The 21,874-nt window shown below is 34.5% G+C and overlaps 2 long non-coding RNA genes across 2 annotated transcripts; both read left to right on the top strand.

Moving 5' to 3' along the window:
* The first annotated feature begins 6,951 nt into the window (after positions 1-6,951).
* On the top strand, positions 6,952-7,610 carry LOC145955567 (uncharacterized). Its single transcript, XR_014432206.1, has 2 exons — positions 6,952-7,045; positions 7,370-7,610. It is a non-coding gene; the product is annotated as an uncharacterized LOC145955567 (long non-coding RNA).
* A 1,084-nt stretch (positions 7,611-8,694) lies between these two features.
* On the top strand, positions 8,695-13,869 carry LOC145955568 (uncharacterized). Its single transcript, XR_014432207.1, has 2 exons — positions 8,695-12,069; positions 13,635-13,869. It is a non-coding gene; the product is annotated as an uncharacterized LOC145955568 (long non-coding RNA).
* The last annotated feature ends 8,005 nt before the right edge of the window (positions 13,870-21,874 follow it).

Raw genomic sequence — 21,874 nt, 5'->3', positions numbered from 1 at the left:
CTATATAGTTGTTACATAATAACCCTAGGTTAGTCATATGTTATTTAGTCTTTTTGTTGTGTAGTAGTTGGATTATAGTAAATGTAGCGATTTGTCGAGTCATTATAACATATACCTACAGTTTTTAACAATATAATAATATATATTGTATGTATAGTGTAATTGTGTAAGTAAAAGTAGCTTTTAGTGTCAAATATTGTGTCACTATAAGATATATGTCATTACATAATCATTTTTTTTAAACTAGATTAATCAACAATGGATTGGTTTGGTTCAAATTAATCAATTTTCTTGGAAAAAAAATATTTATTTTTAAAATATAAAATATACATTATTTCATCCCAAGATTTAAACAAAAACTTATGGAAAAAAGAGAGACACAAGAAGGGGTTGAATAAAGTCAATAAAAAAATCAACACTTTTTCGAAACAGGGAAATAGTGTCAAAAATCGTAAGAGTGATGACAATCGTTAATAACAAAGAACACACATTATTTTTATATTGTTTTGTCTCAACCATTGAGACTGCGTCCAATTCTTGATTAACCTAATCAAGTTCCACTATCTTTTACAAAGATACAAATATTCTTTCATAAGCCACTTATGGTTTAATTAAAGTATTCTTTAACTTGTCTCTTCAAACAATTACCAAAATATTCTTTAAATAACAAAGTCTCTCCAGACTTTAACAACAAGTGTTATTTACAACAAAACCTTCCTAAGCTTTAAGTAATAACACCAAGTTAAAAATGAAAAATCACTTGTTTCATCTTACTATTAAGAAGTGATATAACTAAATTAAGTACAATATTTTTTACAGAAAGAATGAATATATTTTTACAACTAGTGTTCTTCTTCTTCTTTTCGAGTCTTCAAACTTCTTTATTTAGGTGTTTTATAAAGATGATCATTGCAAATCCTTGAGCATCTCTCACAGGGTTGCTTTGTTTTCCTTTTTTGTGGTGAGAAGTGTTCGTTGGTACATTAAATATGTTTCACCAAATTGTCACTTATTATCTTATCAAGCATACTACTTATCGCTTTTAAGGTACCAAACGGAAGGAACTATTACACGTGTCAGTCACAAATGACTTTCTCTAAGACTTTGCATGCTTTGAGAGATTTGTTTGTCCTTTTTTCTTATAGAAAACATGTCTTTATTCCTTTTTGAAGTTCATGTACCAAGGAATTTTTTTCCTTTCGATTCATTAAGGAATAACATAGGCAAATATGATTTAGTTATTAGACATCATAAATCATGCATTCATTTTACATACAAAGTGAATCATTTGAGAAATTACATGTCATCATAATCAATCATCCATTCTAATTCGTCTTATAGCATGATCTAAAAAACTTTTATCTTAAAAACATCTATAGTGTGTTTGGATGGGGAATTTAAATGGAGTAATTCATTTATTTGAAGAATTTCAAATTCTTTGAGGTGAAATACCATGTTTGGATAGAGAATTTATAAGGAATTTAAAATTCAAGCATTTGTGAAATTCCTTGAAATAGTAGAATTTCAAATTCTCTCAAAAAAGTAAGAATTTGAAATTTCTCATATTTTTTTTCTTCTTATTTCACTTATATATTTTATTTTATCTCTTATCTCTTCATGTTTTTAATTATTAAATATTCAAAAATATTTTTAAGATTATTAAATATTATAATATTAATTTTTTAAAATTATTATATATTTAAAAATTTGTTAATATTTATTTTTATAAAATTTAATTTAAAAATTCTCAGCATATAAATATATTTTTAAATCAATTTTGCTATGGTGGAATCAAATTATCATATCCAACCTAATAATTTAAAATTTGATAAATTTGAATTGACTTATCCAAACAAAATATTTTAAGAATGATAGAAATTGAAATCAAAGTAATTCAAATACCAAGAATTTAAAATTTCTTGAATTTGTAAAATTCTTCATCCAAACACACCACTAAGTTAGTTGATATTAAAATCGATACTTTGAGGGATCCAAAAATCTTTTTTTTGATCTAATAAAACCTACTATTAAAAAGTGCAAGTAACATTTAAGTGTAAATAAAAAAGTAAAGTAGAAAATGTAAAATTAAAATAGTCTAACATAGTCTAATATAGTACTTTAACATTTAAAATTAAAGTATTTCAACTTTACATATTTCAAAATATATAATATATTAACATTATAAGATAACAATATTATTAAAAGACTTATCGTAATACTATTAGAGTGTTAGTGCGGTATAGTATTACATTAATGTGTTACTAATAAAATCATAATATTATAAAATAATAGTAAGATAATAATTACTATTTCTATTTCTATAGATAGGACATAATTATCTAATTCACTAAGATTAAGAAAAGTAATTAACTTAGTTGATAACCATAATTTTGTCCTCTTTATATATATTTTTCTTCTAAAACCACCTTTATATATTACTTCTCTTTTCTAATTAATACTTATATATCTTCTAATCAATTAGAGTGCATATCTTATTCTATTTCTCTCTCCTAGTTAAAACTTATATTTTTCGTAACTGATTGAAGTGCATGCCCTTTGAATAATTTATAATTAATGTATTTTACAAAATTAAGAAAACACACTTTAATTAGGGATATTTTAGTCTAAAATTATTAATACATAAGATAATATGAGTTAGATATTATATAAAGGAACAAACAATTGTTCTAAGTTAGGTTTTATAAATAAGAATGAAGATAGTATAATAGTTAAAATAAAATAGTAATAATAATTTTAATTGGTTTGGTTTTTGACTCATTGGATTCGTAAAATATAATTCTATTTTCTGAACCAATTAAGGTTAGATTTATTTAATTTGGTTCAAATTTGATCCGATTAAGAAAAAAAAATCAAACCAACTTAATTAATTTAATTCAAATAATCGATTTTATTGAATCTAAATTGACAAACACCTTAATTGATGTGTTTAATTAGGAGTTATATCTTATAAGGATATTTATATATTTAACATTTTAATGATGCACTATGGTCATCACACTTATGAATCACAACTATTAGCAACAAAATTATCTCATAGAAAGGATTTATATTCGAAATAACTGAATATGCACACTATAACGTGTATATAAACATAAGCAACTAAAAACAACTATAAAAATATATACAGTATATGTACAATCATCTGGTATAAAAATAGTTTATAATCTTATGTGTCGATCAAGCACAACTATACAACTATAAAAGTAGTCATTTATTATATTGCCAATCGATACATAGCCCATCGACAACTTTGCCAGCTCATTCCAGCTAACTTTGTCCTGCTCCCATGAAAATCATGATCATCACAATTCATATTACATGGAAAATACATAAGGGTAAGCTAGATTTCAAAAATATACTAGTATAGGAAGAATATCTATACTACTCTCCAACATGTAAACCAACCAAAAACATGCCACATGATTTACAACATACAAGAATCATCATTTGTGAAAGCTAAAACACTACAGCAGATAAATAATCACCACAATTATACCATACAACAAGGTATTCATGTCATGCATATGGACATAATCAACTCACACCCTATCATATTGTTAACACTACAACTAATGTGTCGTCATGCATTCACTTATGGAGATCTATTAATGCACTTGAGTAGCCTAAATGACTTGACCCTACTAAACCAACACAACCATTTTCAAATCAAAATGCCCCTGCTCGATCACAAATAAAATGGGATACCAATCCCTAACTTATGATTTCTCGGGTCGCCACTTACACTAAGAAAATCCGATTCCATTGTCAAGAATAATATAGTTGGATATAAATATATCATGACCTTGGTATGCATTAATATGTCACATGTGAAGTTAGCCAACTAACTATTTGCAAGGAACCACAAACTTTTTTAAAAATTAGTTAAGGGTTGTAGCCCTCGATTTCATACTTTATTCCATATTGACTAAGGACCTAAAGAAGACTCAACAAAATCCACTCCAAGAGTTTCACACTTACTCTAGGAGGATTTTCAAAATTTGGCCTCCTAAAGTGGTAAACAAGGTTCCTTATATGGGATCTTCAACTTTCAACATGTTTTAATGCCTACAACATTTTCATCATCAACGCCTCAACATACATCTTTTATATACATTATCCCAAATCATTGTATATAGAGATCAAATCATATCAATCATACTTAGCATACCAATGCTAGAAAACATATTCATAACAACATATTAATGCCCATCCACCATTTTCAATCATATAACTATAGCATAGTAATGCTCAACTCATAACTCAATCATACAAAAGAGTAGCACACCAATGCTTATCAACGTTTCAACCATATCATAAATAACATATTAATGCTCATCATCATCATCCATTATACAACATCTTCATATAACATCACATATAAACATACATATATACCTATCACTCCTCATACATTATACAACATGCAATAGACTCAAATGCTTTATTCATGTTCACCAATCAACTCACAAGTCAACATATAAACATAATACAACTTGCAATCGATGCAACTTAACTCGCGTCCGATGCCATTGAGGTAAGGGACTCTCTACCTCGCCCATGCATAATGCCACTTAACTCGTGTCCGACGTGATTGAGGTAAGGAGCTCCTAGGACCTCACGACTGACATGGCAAAACCCAGGTTCGACCTCATACTGGACAGAGATCCTCTACTTGACTCACGTCCAACGTTAGCTCAATGATGTCCAACATCATTTAGGTAGAAAGCCTCTACCTTGATTATGCTTGGCGCTACCTAATTGGGGCCTAGCATCACTAAGTCAAAGACTTTCTAGAGCTTTCATGCCGATGCCATTTGAATCACGCTTGATGTGATATCATAAATCTGTGAATGCAAATCACGAAAATTGCTCCCAAACACTTGAAAATCAAGAAATTCAGAGCATGCAATGCATCCAACAATACATACACATTATTTGTGACTGAAATTTAAGCTAAAATAACACATGCAACCTCAAATCAAAGAAATCACCAATTTCCACTTCCATGAACCCAACCACTCAAGTCCAACATATCTAACCCCAATTCATGTAGTTTAAACATAAACTCATGAAATCCACAACCCATTCAATGCATTCAACCCAACATTCATTAAAACACTTCTTAACTTCCCTTACCTCAAAATCAAACTAATCTAAAGTGGAGAAATAAAAGAAGAAAAAAAGAAAAAAGAAACAACTCCGAGCTTCAAATCACTCAAGCTCCACGTCGCCCCATGAATTTTGAATTCTAGGAAGAAGAAATAGAATCAACCCTTCTTAGCACCCAAGACTAGGTAAGAGAATTAAAAAAAATAGTAATTAATTAAACTTACCTCACCCAAATTAGTAATTAATTAAAAAAAATGTTAATCGGTACCCTTAATGCATTAGTTAAAAAAAGAATAAGTAATTTTTTTATTGAAAAATGCACCTATACATACTTTTATGATACTTTGTTTTAATTTTTAATAAAAAAATATGTTTATCGATTCTTTAACCAATGATCTTTTACATACTTATGTGAAACTTTAATTTCATTTTTAATAAAAAAAATTATTTATCGATTCTTTAACTAGTAATCTTATTGATGGCAATATTTTTAATTATAATAGCTATAAAAAAAACTTTACCACATTAACTTTTCTTATATTGGAATAAAATGTATGTATAGAAATCATTAAAAGGAATGAAGCATTGTATTTTTTTCTTTTCGATATCTGGCGTAAGATTGATCTTAATCATTATTGGTGATCAAATCATGTACTTACAGTATCTATAATATACTGCGTGATATTCAAGCTTAATGTCGACGCATGCATGCAGGAAATGCGATTAGTGTAGTGGTCCCACTCTAATTACATGTGCAAATCACGCGTCAAGGGGCGACATCACGTACCATATGTTAATCAATTCTAAATAAAATTTTTGAGTATTTCATTCAGCATGTTTTAAAAAAATTATATATTATTTCTGGAAAAATAATAATATTTTTACGAAAACATCAATCATGCTATTACTTTTATTTTATTTTTAATAATAATTTAAAAACAAAATGTTCCTGTCTTAGGATACACACTTCAATTATCCTTGTTGTAGCGGGTCTGGTCTTGGGTCTAGGTCTTCTCGCCCTTCTCCGAGTAGTTCGAAGTGAGGGGGTGCCTGCAAAGACACTCCAACGTTCAAATAAGTGATCGGCATAATAAATGCGGTAGTTAAAAGTTAGTTACGTATCTCGCTGGGTCCTATTTATAGTGATTCTTATTGAGCCGCGATTAAGGACTGGGTCCCGGGAAATTAGGGGGCTAATCTGGTGCATTACGTAAATTAATCTCACCCTAACTATCCTGGCGTAAATCCGTGACTTGGCCGAGCACACCGACACGTTCCGTTCAGGTGTGAGTGGTCGGTGTAACATTGTTAAAAAAAAAAAAAAAAAAAAAAAAAGAGGCTGATTCAGTAGCCCAGAACGGGCCGTTCCCAAATTGGAACGGGCCGTTCCAAGCTACTGAATTGAACTACATATTGTAGTTGAGAACGGGCCGTTCTGGAGGGAGCACGGGCCGTTCCGGAGGGAGAACGGGCCGTTCCGGAGGGAGAACGGGCCGTTCCGGAGGGAGAACAGGCCGTTCCGGATGAGTTCCGGAATGGGCCGTTCTGATTTCAGAACCGGCCGTTCTGGGCGTTAATTTTGTGCGTGATTTGGGAATTCGGAACGGGCCGTTCCGAATTCGGTACGGGCCGTTCTGGGCCAATCCGAAAGTCTATAAATAGGGGGTTGGGGGCCTTCAGGAGTTTTGGAGTTTTTAGAGAGAAGTTTTAGAGAGAAGGTCTCTGGGTCAGTGAGCTCCTTTCTCTCCCAAATTTCTCTGTTTGACTCCTTTTCTCCTCTAGATCACTAACTCCTTCTGACTTTTCTTGAAATTCAGATTAGAAAGTTTGTTTTGGGAGGACTGAAGTTCCGAGTTGAGCCTCGAGGGGAAATTATACTTTTGTTCAGTCTTTGGCTATCTGAGCCAATCTTCAGGTAGGATGGAATGTCACTTATACAACTCTATTGTTGTGGAGATCTCCTAGGTGTATGCGTGACGACGCATTAGATGATTGATATGCATTGATATCTGTCATGAGATGCATTTATTGTATGATTATTAATATGATGAAGTGTGGTGTTTGACTTCATGATTGGTGGATTGTATTTTATGCATGAGTAGTATTGGATAGAGTATATGGTGTGACTCTATGAATACGATTGTGTAATATAGATTATTATGATTCATTTGTGAATTCTAGCTTACCCTTCTGTTTCCATGTGGTGGAACTGCGATGATCATACTTGGTATGGGAGCAGATCAGGGCTAGCTTGGAGTCGAGGTGACCGCTGCGAGACGGGGAGTTTGATCCTCGTGTTAGGGTTACCATTTTGGGTAGCGATTTTTGTCTGTTTGACCGGCACTAGGAAATATTATTTTTGGGATGACTGTACATATATGGCATTTTATTTTGTATTTAAAGAATTTGGTTATTTTTATTCTTATCTATACCTGTATGTATGAGTTATCCAATTTAATATTTTCCTTAGTTCACTAGTAGTAGTGCGATTCCACTAAGTGTAGAGACCATGGCGGGTCGTTACACTTTTATGGTATCAGAGCCGGTCGAGTCTGTTAGGATGCTCTGTGGGGAGTGATCCTTCTATGTTTCTGTTGTGTCATATCTTTGATATGTGTTAATTTTGGTGAGTTGTAGTGGTAAAGTGTTAGTAAAAGAATGTTTGAATTCTTTTAGTATGGTGAGGTCTCAGTTTGATCATATCGCTAGAACTATAGAGATGATGGCCATAGTGATGCAATAGTAAAGTGCTTACTTTGCTTAGATGGAGGTGGGTAGAGCTGCGGTTGAGGCAGCTAGACCGGTGGTCTCTCAGGCAGAGTTTAGGAGATGTTAGCTTCTTCAGTTCAAGGGGGATTCAGATCTTGATGTGGCATATTAGTGGTTGTGTGAGATGGAGAAGATCTTCAGTGTTTTGAGATCTTCTGAGGAAAGGAAGTTGGCCTATGCAATATGTATACTGGCAGGCGAGGCTGAGTACTGGTGGAGAGACACCAAACAAATGTTAGAGAACAGGAGTGTACCTGTTGATAGGGATTGCATTAAGAGAGCCTGTCTGTTCTAGATTATGCTATGAGGTTTGAGCATTTAACTCGTTTCTACTCTCAGGCCATATCTGAGGCTTGAAGATGTAGAAAGTTTGCAGAGGGATTGAGGCACGAGCTGAAGAGGGTCATAGTCCCTATGTCCATAGTGGAGTTTCCTGCCTTGGTTGAGAAGGCAAAGACTGTTGAGAGTTTGGAGGGTGGTAGTAGCAGTGGTAAGGCTGCTAGAGTTCAGGAGGGGAGGCCAGTAGAGGGGACCCTATGACAGACCGGTATAGTCTCAGAGAGGAGCTGTTAGTAGAGAACCTCGACCTGTTACTGCTCAGGGCGGAGCACAGTCGGTGCGGTACTACAGATGTGGAAGAGCACATATGGTTAGAGATTGTTCTCATCCGGGGAATGTTTGCTTCAGATGTGGTAGGCCAGGCCACATCTCTAGAGATTGTCAAACACCGCCGACTTCATCTGGGAGTGCCCCGAGGCCACCTAGACCTACAACTGCGGGGAGAGTGTTTACATTATCAGGTGCAGAGGCTTCCACTTCATCAGACTTGGTGAAGGGGATAGGGAAGGCAACAGGTGAGGATGTTTTATTTTTGTTCGATTCTGGTGCCACACATTCATTTATTTTTGTTGATTGTGTGGGGAGATTGGGTTGTTGGTGTTTGTAGGGCACGTTGTTTTGTATGTATCTACTCTGGCTTCAATTTCTTTGATGACATTGGAGATGTGTGTGAGATTCCTAATAGAGGTGTTTTGGTAGGAGGTTCTGAGTGAACCTGATTGGGTTGCTCATGATAGATATTAACATAATCTTAGGGATGGATTGGTTATCTGTCCATCACATCCTTATAGATTGTGCTCGGAGAAGATTGGTATTTCCTCAGTTGGAGGATGAGGTGTTGTTGTCAGCGGGTCAGGCTGAGTATTTGATGAAAGATGGAGCTGAGTGCTTCATGTTGTTTGTCGTTTTGAATGATTGAGATGGAGAGGGCCATCACTGGGATTGAGATTGTCAGTGAGTTTCCTGAGGTGTTCCCAGATGATGTGTCGGGATTGTTACCTATGCGTGATGTTGTATTTAGCATTGACCTGGTATTGGGTGCAAGATCGGTATCAGTGGCTTCTTATAGGATGGTTCAAGCTAAGTTGGTAAAGCTGAAGAAACAGATCGAGGATTTGTTGGAGAAATAGTAGTGAGGTCCAATGTTTCTCCTTGGGGTGCCTTGGTACTGTTAGTAGAGAAAGATGGTGGGGCTCGTTTGTGTGATTATCGGCAATCGGTAACTGAATAAATTGACGATAAGGAATAGGTATCCGCTTTTGAGAATTGATGAGTTGATGGATCCACTGAGGGGAGCTTCGATGTTTTGATGATATATTGGTGTATTCTAAATCTTTGGAGGATCACTATGAGCATTTGAGGTTGGTTTTACAGGTACTGAGAGAGAGGTAGTTGTATGCCAAGCTGTCCAAGGGTGAGTTTTGACTGTCTGAGGTGAGATTTGGGGCATGTGATATCGATAGAGGGGATTACAGGAGATCCAGCCAAGGTGGGGGCTGTGATCCAGTGGGAGCGTCAGAGGACTGTTACGGGGATTAGGAGTTTTGTTGGGTTAATGGGTAACTATCAGAGATTCATGAAGAGTTTCTCTCGAATAGTAATGCCTTTGACTTAACTGACTTGGAAAGATCAGCTTTTAGTTTGGATGGACGCTTGTGAGCAGAGTTTTCAGGAATTGAAGGAGTGATTGAATACTTCTCCAGTTTTGGTGTTACCTAATACTGGTGAGTATTTTGATGTGTGTTGTGATGCTTTTCACCAGGGGTTGGGCTGTGTGTTGATACAGGAAGGAAGAATAGTAGTGTATGCTTCGAGGCAACATAAGACTCATGAGAGGAATTATCCTACTCATGATTTGGAGCTTGCACAGCTATGGTGGTTGCCTTGAAGTCGTGGAGGCACTATCTGTATGATGCGAGATTCAATGTATTTAAGGATAAAAAGGAGTTTGAATATGAGGCAGAGGAGGTGGATGGAATTCCTAAAGGATTTTGATTTCAAAGTTGATGTATATCCTGGAAAGGCGAGTGTGGTAGCAAATGTATTGAGTAGGAAATTCATTCATGTGTCGGTTATGTTGATTAAGGACTTGGAGCTGATTGAGTAGTTTAGAGATTTGAGACTAGAAGTGGAGGTTGTCCAAGATCACATTAGTTGTGGTATGATCACCATAACTAATGATTTCTTAAGACAGGTGGGAACTAAGCAATTACATGATCTAGAATTGTTGAGGATTTTGGGATTGCTTGGTATTAAGAGGGCAGCTGTTTTTGAGCTTAGTGCTTTGAGCTTAATGCTGATGGAGATTCTCAAGTGGAAGTGTGATAGTGTCACTAAGGACTTTGTGGTTGAGTTGCCTAGGATAGCTAGGAACAGTGACTCTATCTGAGTGATTGTTGATAGGTTGTTAAAGTGTGCGCACTTTCTTCCTATCAAGAGGTGGTCCTTGGAGAGGCTTGCACAGTTGTATATCAGAGAGATAGTACGGTTGCATGGAGTGTCTTACAGTATTATCTCTAACAGAGATCCAAGGTTTACTTCCCGGTGGGCAGACTCTGCATCAGGCTTTGGGAACAAGGTTGAGGTTGAGCTCTGTTTATCATCCACAGATAGATGGTCAGTCGGAGAGGACAATTCAGTCAATGGAGGATCTCTTGAGAGCTTATGTGTTGGATCATCTGGGTAGCTAGGAAGAGGTGTTACCATTGGTAAAGTTTATTTATAATAGCAGTTATCACTTGATTATTGGCATGACACTTTTTGAGGCTTTATATGGCAGGAGGTGTATGACTCCATTATGTTGGTATCAAGAGGGTGAGCCAGTAGTGGTTGGTCCAGAGTTAGTTCTTCAGACTACTGAGATGGTGAGATAAATTCAGCAAAGGTTGAGGGCTACCCAGAGTTGATGAAAGTCCTATGCCGATAAGAGGAGGAGACCTCTAGAATTTGATGAGGGAGAGCATGTGTTTCACATTTTATAGTTGAGGAAGTAAATCCCAGATCTGAGTCAAGTGGTAGAGATGGATGAGGTGCAAGTTAGAGAGAACTTGACCTATGAGAAGAGACCGGTAGCTGTGGTTGATCACAAGTTGAAGAAACTTTGTGGCAAATCCATCAGCTTGGTGAGAATTGTTTGGGATGCAGCTACTGGTGAGGTTACCTGGGAGGTGGAGAGTCAATTCAAGGAACAGTATCCATTCCTCTCTTCAGGTAGACCTATTTTCGGGGACGAAAATTCCTATTTGTTGGGGAGTATTGTAACATTGTTAAAAAAAAAAAAAAAAAAAAAAGAAGAGGCTGATTCAGTAGCCCAGAACGGGCCGTTCCCAAATTGGAACGGGCCGTTCCAAGCTACTGAATTGAACTACATATTGTAGTTGAGAACGGGCCGTTCTGGAGGGAGAACGGGCCGTTCCGGAGGGAGAACGGGCCGTTCCGGATGAGTTCCGGAACGGGCCGTTCTGATTTCAGAACCGGCCGTTCTGGGCGTTAATTTTGTGCGTGATTTGGGAATTCGGAACGGGCCGTTCCGAATTCGGTACGGGCCGTTCTGGGCCAATCCGAAAGTCTATAAATAGGGGGTTGGGGGCCTTCAGGAGTTTTGGAGTTTTTAGAGAGAAGTTTTAGAGAGAAGGTCTCTGGGTCAGTGAGCTCCTTTCTCTCCCAAATTTCTCTGTTTGACTCCTTTTCTCCTCTAGATCACTAACTCCTTCTGACTTTTCTTGAAATTCAGATTAGAAAGCTTGTTTTGGGAGGACTGAAGTTCCGAGTTGAGCCTCGAGGGGAAATTATACTTTTGTTCAGTCTTTGGCTATCTGAGCCAATCTTCAGGTAAGGGAAGCTAGAATGTTTGTTATTTAAGTTGCATGTGAGTTTAGAAACTCAATTGATGCATGAAAGTTGAGGATCCATGGCTGGATCGGAGAATTCGCTAATTGTTCAAAGTCTTGGAAAAATGGGGGTTCTAGTGAATTTGATGCATCAGATGGGTGCATGTTGATTCTAGGTTTATTTAAGTTGTATGGAGTCTATGCATTGTATTTTGTGTTTGCATGTGGCTGGATTTGTTGGTGTGGATGAGAGTTTGTGAACTCTGTTATTGGAATTTAGGCCGGGCGCAGGTTGAATGCGCTAGGCGTGGATGAGTCTTGGGACTCTCAGGCTGGGATTAGGCTGGGCGAGCTCAGGCTACGCCGAGCGTGAATAAGTTTATGAATGAATTGATGCTTATGCATGTTTGAAGTTAAAGTTTTAGATCATGTATGTATGATATATGATGTATGGTGAGGTGTGATTCATATGTATGCTTTGTGATGATACGTATGAATGTTTGAATATGATATGACATGCGTATATGTTCATATGAGTATGATTGTTGATCATAATGGTGGGCAGACCATTATGATGTATGATGCATTATTGCATGTGATGTCTTATGATATGTGTATGATTGTTGATCATGATGGTGGGCAGACCATTATGATGTATGATGCATTATTGCATGTGATGTCTTATGACATGTGTATGATTGTTGATCATGATGGTGGGCAGACCATTATGATGTATGATGCATGATTGCATGTGATGCCTATGGCATGAGTCTAGCCTAGGACTTGAGGAAAGGAAAAATATTTTCGAACTGGAAGAGCTCACATAGAGTCTCTTGAGAGTGGTGCTTGGATAGACCACTGATATATGAGAGTGGTGCTCTGGGAGGCCACTGGATTTGGGAGAGTGGTGCTCAGATAGGCCACTGGGTTGGGTGAGTCTCCTCTAAGTCCTTAGCTAGTGTTGGAGCGGGGTATGAGGTCGAGGGTTATTCCCTTAACCAAGTACTCGGGAAGGTGCGTGGATCCTTGCGGATAGTCGGTGGGCGAACTCCACAATTGACTTGGTTAATGCATGCCAAGGTCGTGGTAAGCCCGTACCCAGCTGTGCTATACCTGACGGTGGATCTAGACTTCCAATTGTGTAAGTGACATCATCCGAGTAAACCCGAGGGAGGATTATATATCCTGTTTAGCTGTGACCGAGCGGGCGCATTGGGCGTGAAAACGGTTGGGGTGGTTTCGGTAGGATGGAATGTCACTTATACAGCTCTATTGTTGTGGAGATCTCCTAGGTGTATGCGTGACGACGCATTAGATGATTGATATGCATTGATATTTGTCATGAGATGCATTTATTGTATGATTATTAATATGATGAAGTGTGGTGTTTGACTTCATGATTGGTGGATTGTATTTTATGCATGAGTAGTATTGGATAGAGTATATGGTGTGACTCTATGAATACGATTGTGTAATATAGATTATTATGATTCATTTGTGAATTCTAGCTTACCCTTCTGTTTCCATGTGGTGGAACTGCGATGATCATACTTGGTATGGGAGCAGATCAGGGCTAGCTTGGAGTCGAGGTGACCGCTGCGAGACGGGGAGTTTGATCCTCGTGTTAGGGTTACCATTTTGGGTAGCGATTTTTGTCTGTTTGACCGGCACTAGGAAATATTATTTTTGGGATGACTGTACATATATGGCATTTTATTTTGTATTTAAAGAATTTGGTTATTTTTATTCTTATCTATACCTGTATGTATGAGTTATCCAATTTAATATTTTTCTTAGTTCACTAGTAGTAGTGCGATTCCACTAAGTGTAGAGACCATGGCGGGTCGTTACAGTCGGTGGGCTCAGGCATTCGGCCTGGTCATCCGCAGACTCAGGTATTCGGCCTAGTCGACCACGAACTCGGATATTCGGCCTGATCAACCACCATACGATATACAAAAGATTATTAACTAATAATACTATTTTGTAAACAATAATTTTAATATGACATAAAAACTAAAAATAGTACAATAGACTTATTAGCTAAAATGATAAATAAATAATAAAATATTTTCATTGGTGATATAAAAGATGCTGTGGATGACCTCGTGTGGCTACTTTATAGCATCCATGTTTTGTGGATGTTAGCATCCACTTTTCATTAATCCATTGGATGCCTTTTATATACAGATCCCTTATATGTATAGACTCACTTACCTATATGTTTACAGGTGAAAAGAAAAAAAAATCCAAATTTAAATTAAAAAATAGTAAAAGATAGGAAAATTTTGAAGAAAAAATTATTTATTAATCATTTCTTTTATCAAATAAAAATATTTCGTTATTTATATTTGAAGTGTTTTTTTTGTCTCATTTAAACATACTAAGGAAAAAATGTTCTCATCATCCATTTTCATATGTCACTACAAGAAATGATACATATAATGACATACAAAAAGTGTCATTATAAATATAATATATGTAAGTATATGTCTATTTGACATATAGTTACGTATAATTTTAGTGTTGATTTTGGATAAAATTTAACAACATATTTTGTGTATCACTATAGTCTATACCCACACTTTTTAATAATATACCAATATATATTATAGTTATTGTATGGGTAAAAGTAATTTTTAGTAACATATATAGTGTCACTATAGGGTGTGTGTCATTATATGACAATTTGTTATAATGTGTATAGACACACTTACGAATTTAGTTTATAGGTGAGAGGAAAAATTTTTGAAATTTAAATTAAAAACTAGTAAAAGAAAGGAAAATTTTAAAAAAAAATTCTATTATATATTTAATCAAATAAAACATATTTCATTTATTTTTGTCCATTTAAACACAGCATGGAAAAAGGTTCTCTTGTTCATACGCTTTGAAGCAATTCACATGTTCTTATTCTCTCCCATTCCTAGAAGCCTAGCTAGCTCAATGTCACCTCAACTTCCTCAAACCTTCTTTTTGGTCAAAAATAGTTCTTTCGTATGTTTTGCAGCCCTTTATAGCTAGCTAGGCTATGAAATCATATTGACCAAATTTTGTGTCATTTTATTTTTCGGGAGGAGATGCTTTCAATTCATAATGATTTTTTTTATATATTATATTATGCAAAAATTTTGTATTTCTATTTATAAATGTGTATATAAACTTTAATTTGATTATACCTTTAAATTTTTATAAAAAAAAGTGGACGTAATTTTTTTACTTGTTATAATCATATATAGATTTTACTCGAGTGGATTTATTTCCTCCATCCTTCTTAGTTTGTTACCTATACCAAGTGAACTTTACTTCAACACGAATATACTTGAAAAAAAGATAAGTATTTGTCTAGAGGGGACCAAAACTTGACTTCAATACTAAAACAAAAAATTTTCCGTAATAATGATTAAAGATGGCCAAGGTAGAATGATTCAAAATTTAAGTGTACTTTCATAAATATCTATATTTTGATGGTATAAATTTGGAGATATTATATACGTAATAATCTCTAAAAAAAGAAAGAAAATCAAACTACAATAATCATAAAGGTAGACAAATCTTTAAGAAAATAGAAGTTAGGTTCTTGAATTTTTTTATTACTTTTTAAACTTAATTTTATGTGATTTTTTTATAATATTTATAATATTTTTTTATTTGCACTTTAATTATGTTTAATATTTTTCATATAAGTAAATCTAATTAAAGAATAAAACAAAAAAAATCATATCTAAAAATTAAAAACAAATTTTGTTTAAAAATGACTAAATCAACAAAAAAATTTTGGAGATAAAGATTAAAGAATTATAATGAAGAGTTTAAAAAATAAATAATTAAAATAAATCTTAAAAAATAAAATAAATGACAAAAATATAATTTAACTGATTATAATATTGATATAATTAGCATATTCCATTAACCAAAGGTTATATATAATAACAAAGACTCATAGAACACTGAACCTACATGACATTGACATTTTTCCTGTAGTGTAATAAAAGTGATTTAGGTATGAACTTAGATTTTCTAAATTCTTAATTATAAAAATTTCATCGTTGCGTGAGAATTAATTAGGTGATTAGTACAAGTAGTGGGCAAGGCTTGTTTTGTTACTGTTTAGAGGTCAGCTTCACCTATCATGTTCAGTTGGAAATCATCAAATTAATTTGCAGTCTTAAAATAATTCTGCTTAAAGTGACATGCATAAACACAAATTAGGTGAAACTAACGATCATACATTAAATAGGACCAACTTAATTGTCGAAACCTCTCCTGCTGGGTCCCTACCTTTTAGGGATTGTATATTTGTATGCATCGATCCAATATTCCATTAAAAATAATTAATCATATTGTTATATAAATTAAAAAACAATTAAGTGATTTATTAGTGAAAATGAATAATTAATGATTTTTAATTAACAAATGAATTAACAGGGACTTCAATTTGATGAGTGATTAAGTAATCCAATGAATGTCTAAAAAAGTAATTCAATAAGTATCCGTACATCTAAATATTGCGACAATATTAATTATACATGTTATTAAATTAAATGTAAGATTTTTGTTGGGTGGTAAAATGGGTCCGACTCAGGTTTGTTAAACACGTAATATCATATTTTCTTAATTATGTTTATGATAATAAATATATTTAAGTAATATATTTTATGTTGTTTTATTGTTTATAGTTTTTATGGGATAAAAATTAGAGTTATGTACGATAAATTTAAAGTTAAGTTATAGAGGATATAATTTAGGTGTGTGAGAGAGGTCACGAGAGAGTTGAGGATACAAGACGAACTCTTAGTAATAAAGTTTACAAGTTTATGACCCTAGAATTTTAAAGAGAGGAATTCTAGATTTTAAGTTTTTTCTTTTTCCTCCCTAACATTTCTAAGGGTGTAGAGATTCGTGGTTAAGTAGCAAAATGGTGATTTTAAGCCCGCATAGTTGAGAATCGGAGTAGGTGTAGTGTTGTGTAGAGTTTTTGTGCAAAGTGAGAACATGGAGCTCATCTTCTTCTTCCATCTCCTTTGTTTTCTTGGATTCCAGACGTAAGACAAGCTTGTTGTTTGCCTTGCTAAGTTATGTATGGTGTTTTTGTCGTGTTGATTCATGCATTGGTAAGGATTGAAGTTGAGATTAGGGATAAAACTTGGTGTTCTTAGTGAAGAATAAAGAAATTGATGATCTTGATATGCTTGATGGTTGCATGTGGCATTTTATTTAGTTTTTGAGTTGTATGATGATAGTGATTACTATTTTTGTGTTGTATGTATGAATCTTGTAGTTGGGTAAGAGAATTTATAGAGTTGTTATATTGTTCTCGAGTTATTGTGTTTGTTTTTAGACTTATGCATGTTTTATGGGTTCAATCATTTAGAGTGCCCATGAGGGTAGCTCAAAGCAAGCAAGTGAGACCGATCAAAGTGTTCTTTGACCTAGCTTGCTTAGAGCGCTCATTGTGGACACTCCATGCGAATTTCACTAGCTTTGAGCTAGTTGTTGGACGCTTCGAGTAAATTTCAATAGCTTCGAGTTAGTTGTTGGGCACTCCAAGTGAATTTTTGTTGCTCTGAGTGAGCTCTAGGAGCTTGAAGCACATGTTTCTCTTTTTAACTTATAATTTTCTCAACTTTTCTTATTGAGTTGGTTGTTTACATGATGTATGGTGAAGATTGAATGTAGTTCATTATATATTGATCTATGATGATGTATAATGATGATTCAAGTTGATTAGGTTGAAAGTTGTATGTTGTATTAAATTTTTTAGGTTGTAAGTTGCATATTGTTATAAGTTGTCTGTCGTTGCAAGTTGCATATTGTTGTAAGTTGCTTAAGTTGTATGATGTTTTAAGTCGTTAAATTTTAAATTTTCTTATAACTTTAAGTTGATTAAACTTTTGAAAAGTTATAAGTTGAGTTTTATGTTGAAATTTTGGTGGTTGTGTTGAGAATGAATTAGGCATTAAGTTCTGTTGAGTCGATTGACTTAGGACTAGAGGAAAGGTTGCTTTAAAACGTTGAATATCCCATTATATGGATATTGTGTTGTGTGTTATGCGAGACGAGTTATTGAAAACCTTTCTTGAGAAGTTAACTCTTGAAGTGAATGATTAAGTCTTCTCTAAGACCTTAATTGATGTAGTATGAGGACAAGGTTGAGTCATACTATCTACGAGTGACCATAGAATAGAATCCAGGATGAGCTATATTGATTATAAGGCGACTAATATTGATCTATATATGAGTAAGGTCGAGGCACACATGTATAAAGCTACCAAAAATAGAGTAAGGTATAAGATCGGGAGCCAAAGTAGGATGTCAAGAGTTCATGTTGGATGATTCCAGTAATAATTGAGTTGAGGAAACTGATAGAGAAGTTGTGGTAAGTTTTAGCGTTTTCTATAAAGAAAAGAGTTGAAAGTTTAAGGTTGTGTGTGACTTGAAGTTGGTGTGGAAGTGTTGAGGGATAATCAATTGTGTGCTAAGTTATCAAGTGCGTGTCTAATTGAGTTAAGTGACGTTCTAGATCATGTGATTTTTGCTGAGGGGATTTCTGTGAATCCATCTAAGATGAAAACTATGATACAATGGGAACATTCTCAAAACAGTTTTAGATGTTTGTGAGAAAAGTTTTCAAAAGTTAAAAAGGAGTCGATCGCTCCTCCAATGTTTGTGTTACCTGATTCTCATCAAGGGTTAAGGTATATGTTGACGTTGTAGAGGAAACGAGTAGCTTATGCTTCAAGACTGTTGAAGATTCATGAGGGAAATTATCTTATTCATGATCTGGAAGTTAGCAGTTGTGGTATTTGCCTTGAAGATCTGGAGACATTATTTGTTTTTTTTTTGGAACAACGTTTAATGTCTTTAGTAACTTTAAGAGTTTGAAGTACTTATGTGGCTAGAAGGAGTTAACTATGAGGAAGAGAAGATCAATGAAATTCCCTAAAGATTGTGACTTCCAATTGATGGACCATCTTAGTAAGGCTAATATGGTTGTAGATGTGTTAAGTAGGAAATCTATCCACATGTCATCTATGATGATTGAGGAGTTAGAATTGGTTGAGAAGTTCAAAGATTTAAGTCTCTATGTTGTGATGGCTGATCACATTAATTGTGGGCTAACTACTATTACTAATAAGCTCTTAGAGCAAGTGAAGGAGTAATATATGCAAGGTTTGAGAGAGGTTGGGAACTAATAAGGCAGTGGGATTTGATGTTGGTGGAGATGGGTTTTTAAGGTTTAAGGATAAGATTTACCCACCTTAAGATTTTGAGTTGGGGAAGATAATTTTGGAGGAAGGGCATAAGAGTCGACTTAGTCTATATTTTGATGTAACTAAGAGGTGCCAAGACCTTAAGAATAATTTCTTGTAGTATAGTATAAATAAAGAAGTGGTGGAGTATGTGGCTACTTGTTTGACTTATTAGAAGGCAAAAGCTGTAATATAAGAAAATTAGGTGGTTTGTTACAGTTGATGAGGATTCATGAAATGAAGTGAGTTAACATTAGTATGGAATTCTTATTAGGTTGGCTATATTTACTAAGGATAGTGATGATATATGGGTTATACTTGATCATCTTAGTGGTTGGGAGAAAGCATTATTCTTGGTAGAGCTTACTAATAATATCAATTTTCATGCTAGTATTGGTATGATATTGTTTGAAGCCTTGTATAGGAAAAGATGTATGACGCCTTTGTGTTGGTATAAGGAAAGTGAATTAGTTATGGTGGGACCAAAGTTGATTTTACAAACTATAGAAGAGGTAAAGATGACACAAGAGAGGAGTGAAGAATGTCTAAAGTAGGCAAAAGTCATATGTAGATAAGAAAAGAAAACTTCTTGAGTTGTTGACGTAGAGCATGTGTTTCTTGTAGTTTAGTTGAGGAACTATGTTTATGACCCTAGTCATGTAGTTTAATATGATGTGGTGCAAGTTAAAAAAAACCTAACTTATGAGAAGAAACAAGTTATGGTTGTGGATCACAAGATGAAATAGTTGATGGGCTAATCCTTTAGTCTTGTTAATGTTGTTTGAGATGTGTTATTTGTTAGGCTATAAGGGAATTGGATGATAGGATTGGAGATCAATATCTAGACCTTTTCCCAAGTAGAGAAATTTTCGGGGACAAAAATTTCGGTTTAGGGTTTAGAGATTTATTATGATTCGAAGCCTGCATAGCTGAGAATTGGAGTGAGTGTAATGTTGTGTAGAGTTTTTGTGTAGAGTGAGAACGCAAAGCTCATCTTCTTCTTCCTTCTCCTCTATTTTCTTGGATTCCATAGGTAAAGGAAGCTTGTTATTTGATTTTCAAAGTTGTGTATAGTGTTTTTGTCATGTTGATTCATGCTTTAGTGCATTGAAGTTGAGATTAAGGATAAAACTTGGTTTTATTGGTGAGGAATGAAAAATTCGATGATCTTGATGCATTTGATGGTTGCATGTGGCATTTTATTAAGTTTTTGAGTTGTATGATGATAGTAGATGACCATTTTCAAGTAACATGTATAAATTTTGTAGTTGGATGAGAGAATTTATGGAGTTTTTATGTTGTTCTCGAGTTATTGTGTTCATTTTTAGATTTATGCATGTTTTTTGGGTTTGATCGTTGAGAATGCCCATGGAGGTCGCTCAAAGCGAGTAAGTGAGGCCAATCAGGGTGCTTCTTAACATAGCTAACTCAGAGAACATTTTGTGGATGCTTTAAGCTAGTTGTTAGGCACTTTGAGCGAATCTTTGTGCTCAAAACTAGTTGTTGAACGCTTTGAGTGAATTTCTATTTCTTTGTGTGAGCTTTGGGGTGCTTAAAGTGCTTGTTTCCCTTTTTAACTTATAAGTTTCTCAACTTTTCTTATTGAGTTGGTTATTACATGATGCATGATGAAGATTGAATGTAGTTCATTATATATTGATCTATGATGATGATTGAAAGTTGATCAAGTTGAAAGTTGTATGTTGTATTAAGTTGTTTAGGTTGTAAGTTGGATATTGTTGTAAGTTGCTTACCGTTGCAAGTTGCCTATTATTGTAAGTTGCCTATTGTTGTAAGTTTCTTAAGTTGTATGATGTTTTAAGTTGTTAGAGTTGGAAGTTGTTTATAACTTTAAGTTGGTTAAGCTATTGAAAATTTGTAAGTTGAGTTGCATGTTGAAATGTTGAGATGGTTTTGTTGAGAGTGCTTTAGATATTAAGTTGTGTTGAGTTTATTAACTTAGGACTAGAGGAAAGGTTGTTTTAAAAAGTTGAATATCTCATTGTGAGAATATTATGTTGTGGTGCTATGTGAGTACCGTTGTTGAAAACCTTTATTGAGAAGTTGACTCTTGAAGTAGATAGTTAAGTCTCTTATATGACTTTAGTTAATGTGGTATGGGGGACAAGGTCAGCCATATTGTCTACAAGTGATTATTGTTTAGGGGCTAGGTTAAGCTATACTAGTTATAAAGCGACCAATGTTGATCTGTATGTCAGTAAGGTTAAGCAATATGTGCATAAAGCAACCAAAAATAGAGGAAGGCATAAAGTTGAGGAGTCAAAATCTCTAAGTAAGTATTAGAAGGGCGTGGAATTTGGAAGGTAATCGGCATGCTAATCTTATAGGTGACTTAGTTATGCTACCTAATGTCGTGGTAGTCTTACACCCAAGCTACTTTACTATGACAAGAATACTATACTTCCTAGTTTAGGTGGTGACATTCGAGAAACTATGTTGTTGTGAATTTTTTATTCAAATTGATTGTTGATTTAGTTAGATTGAAAAGATCGAGTTGTTGATTCGATAGGGTCAAACTACTTAGATTGCTCA

This window comes from Cajanus cajan, chromosome 3 (genome assembly GCF_000230855.2).
Source record: "Cajanus cajan strain Asha chromosome 3, NIPB_CcT2T_4, whole genome shotgun sequence".
NCBI lineage: Eukaryota > Viridiplantae > Streptophyta > Magnoliopsida > Fabales > Fabaceae > Cajanus > Cajanus cajan.
The sequence above is the reverse complement of the archived record's forward strand: the minus strand, read 5'-3'. Positions and strand labels throughout refer to the sequence as shown.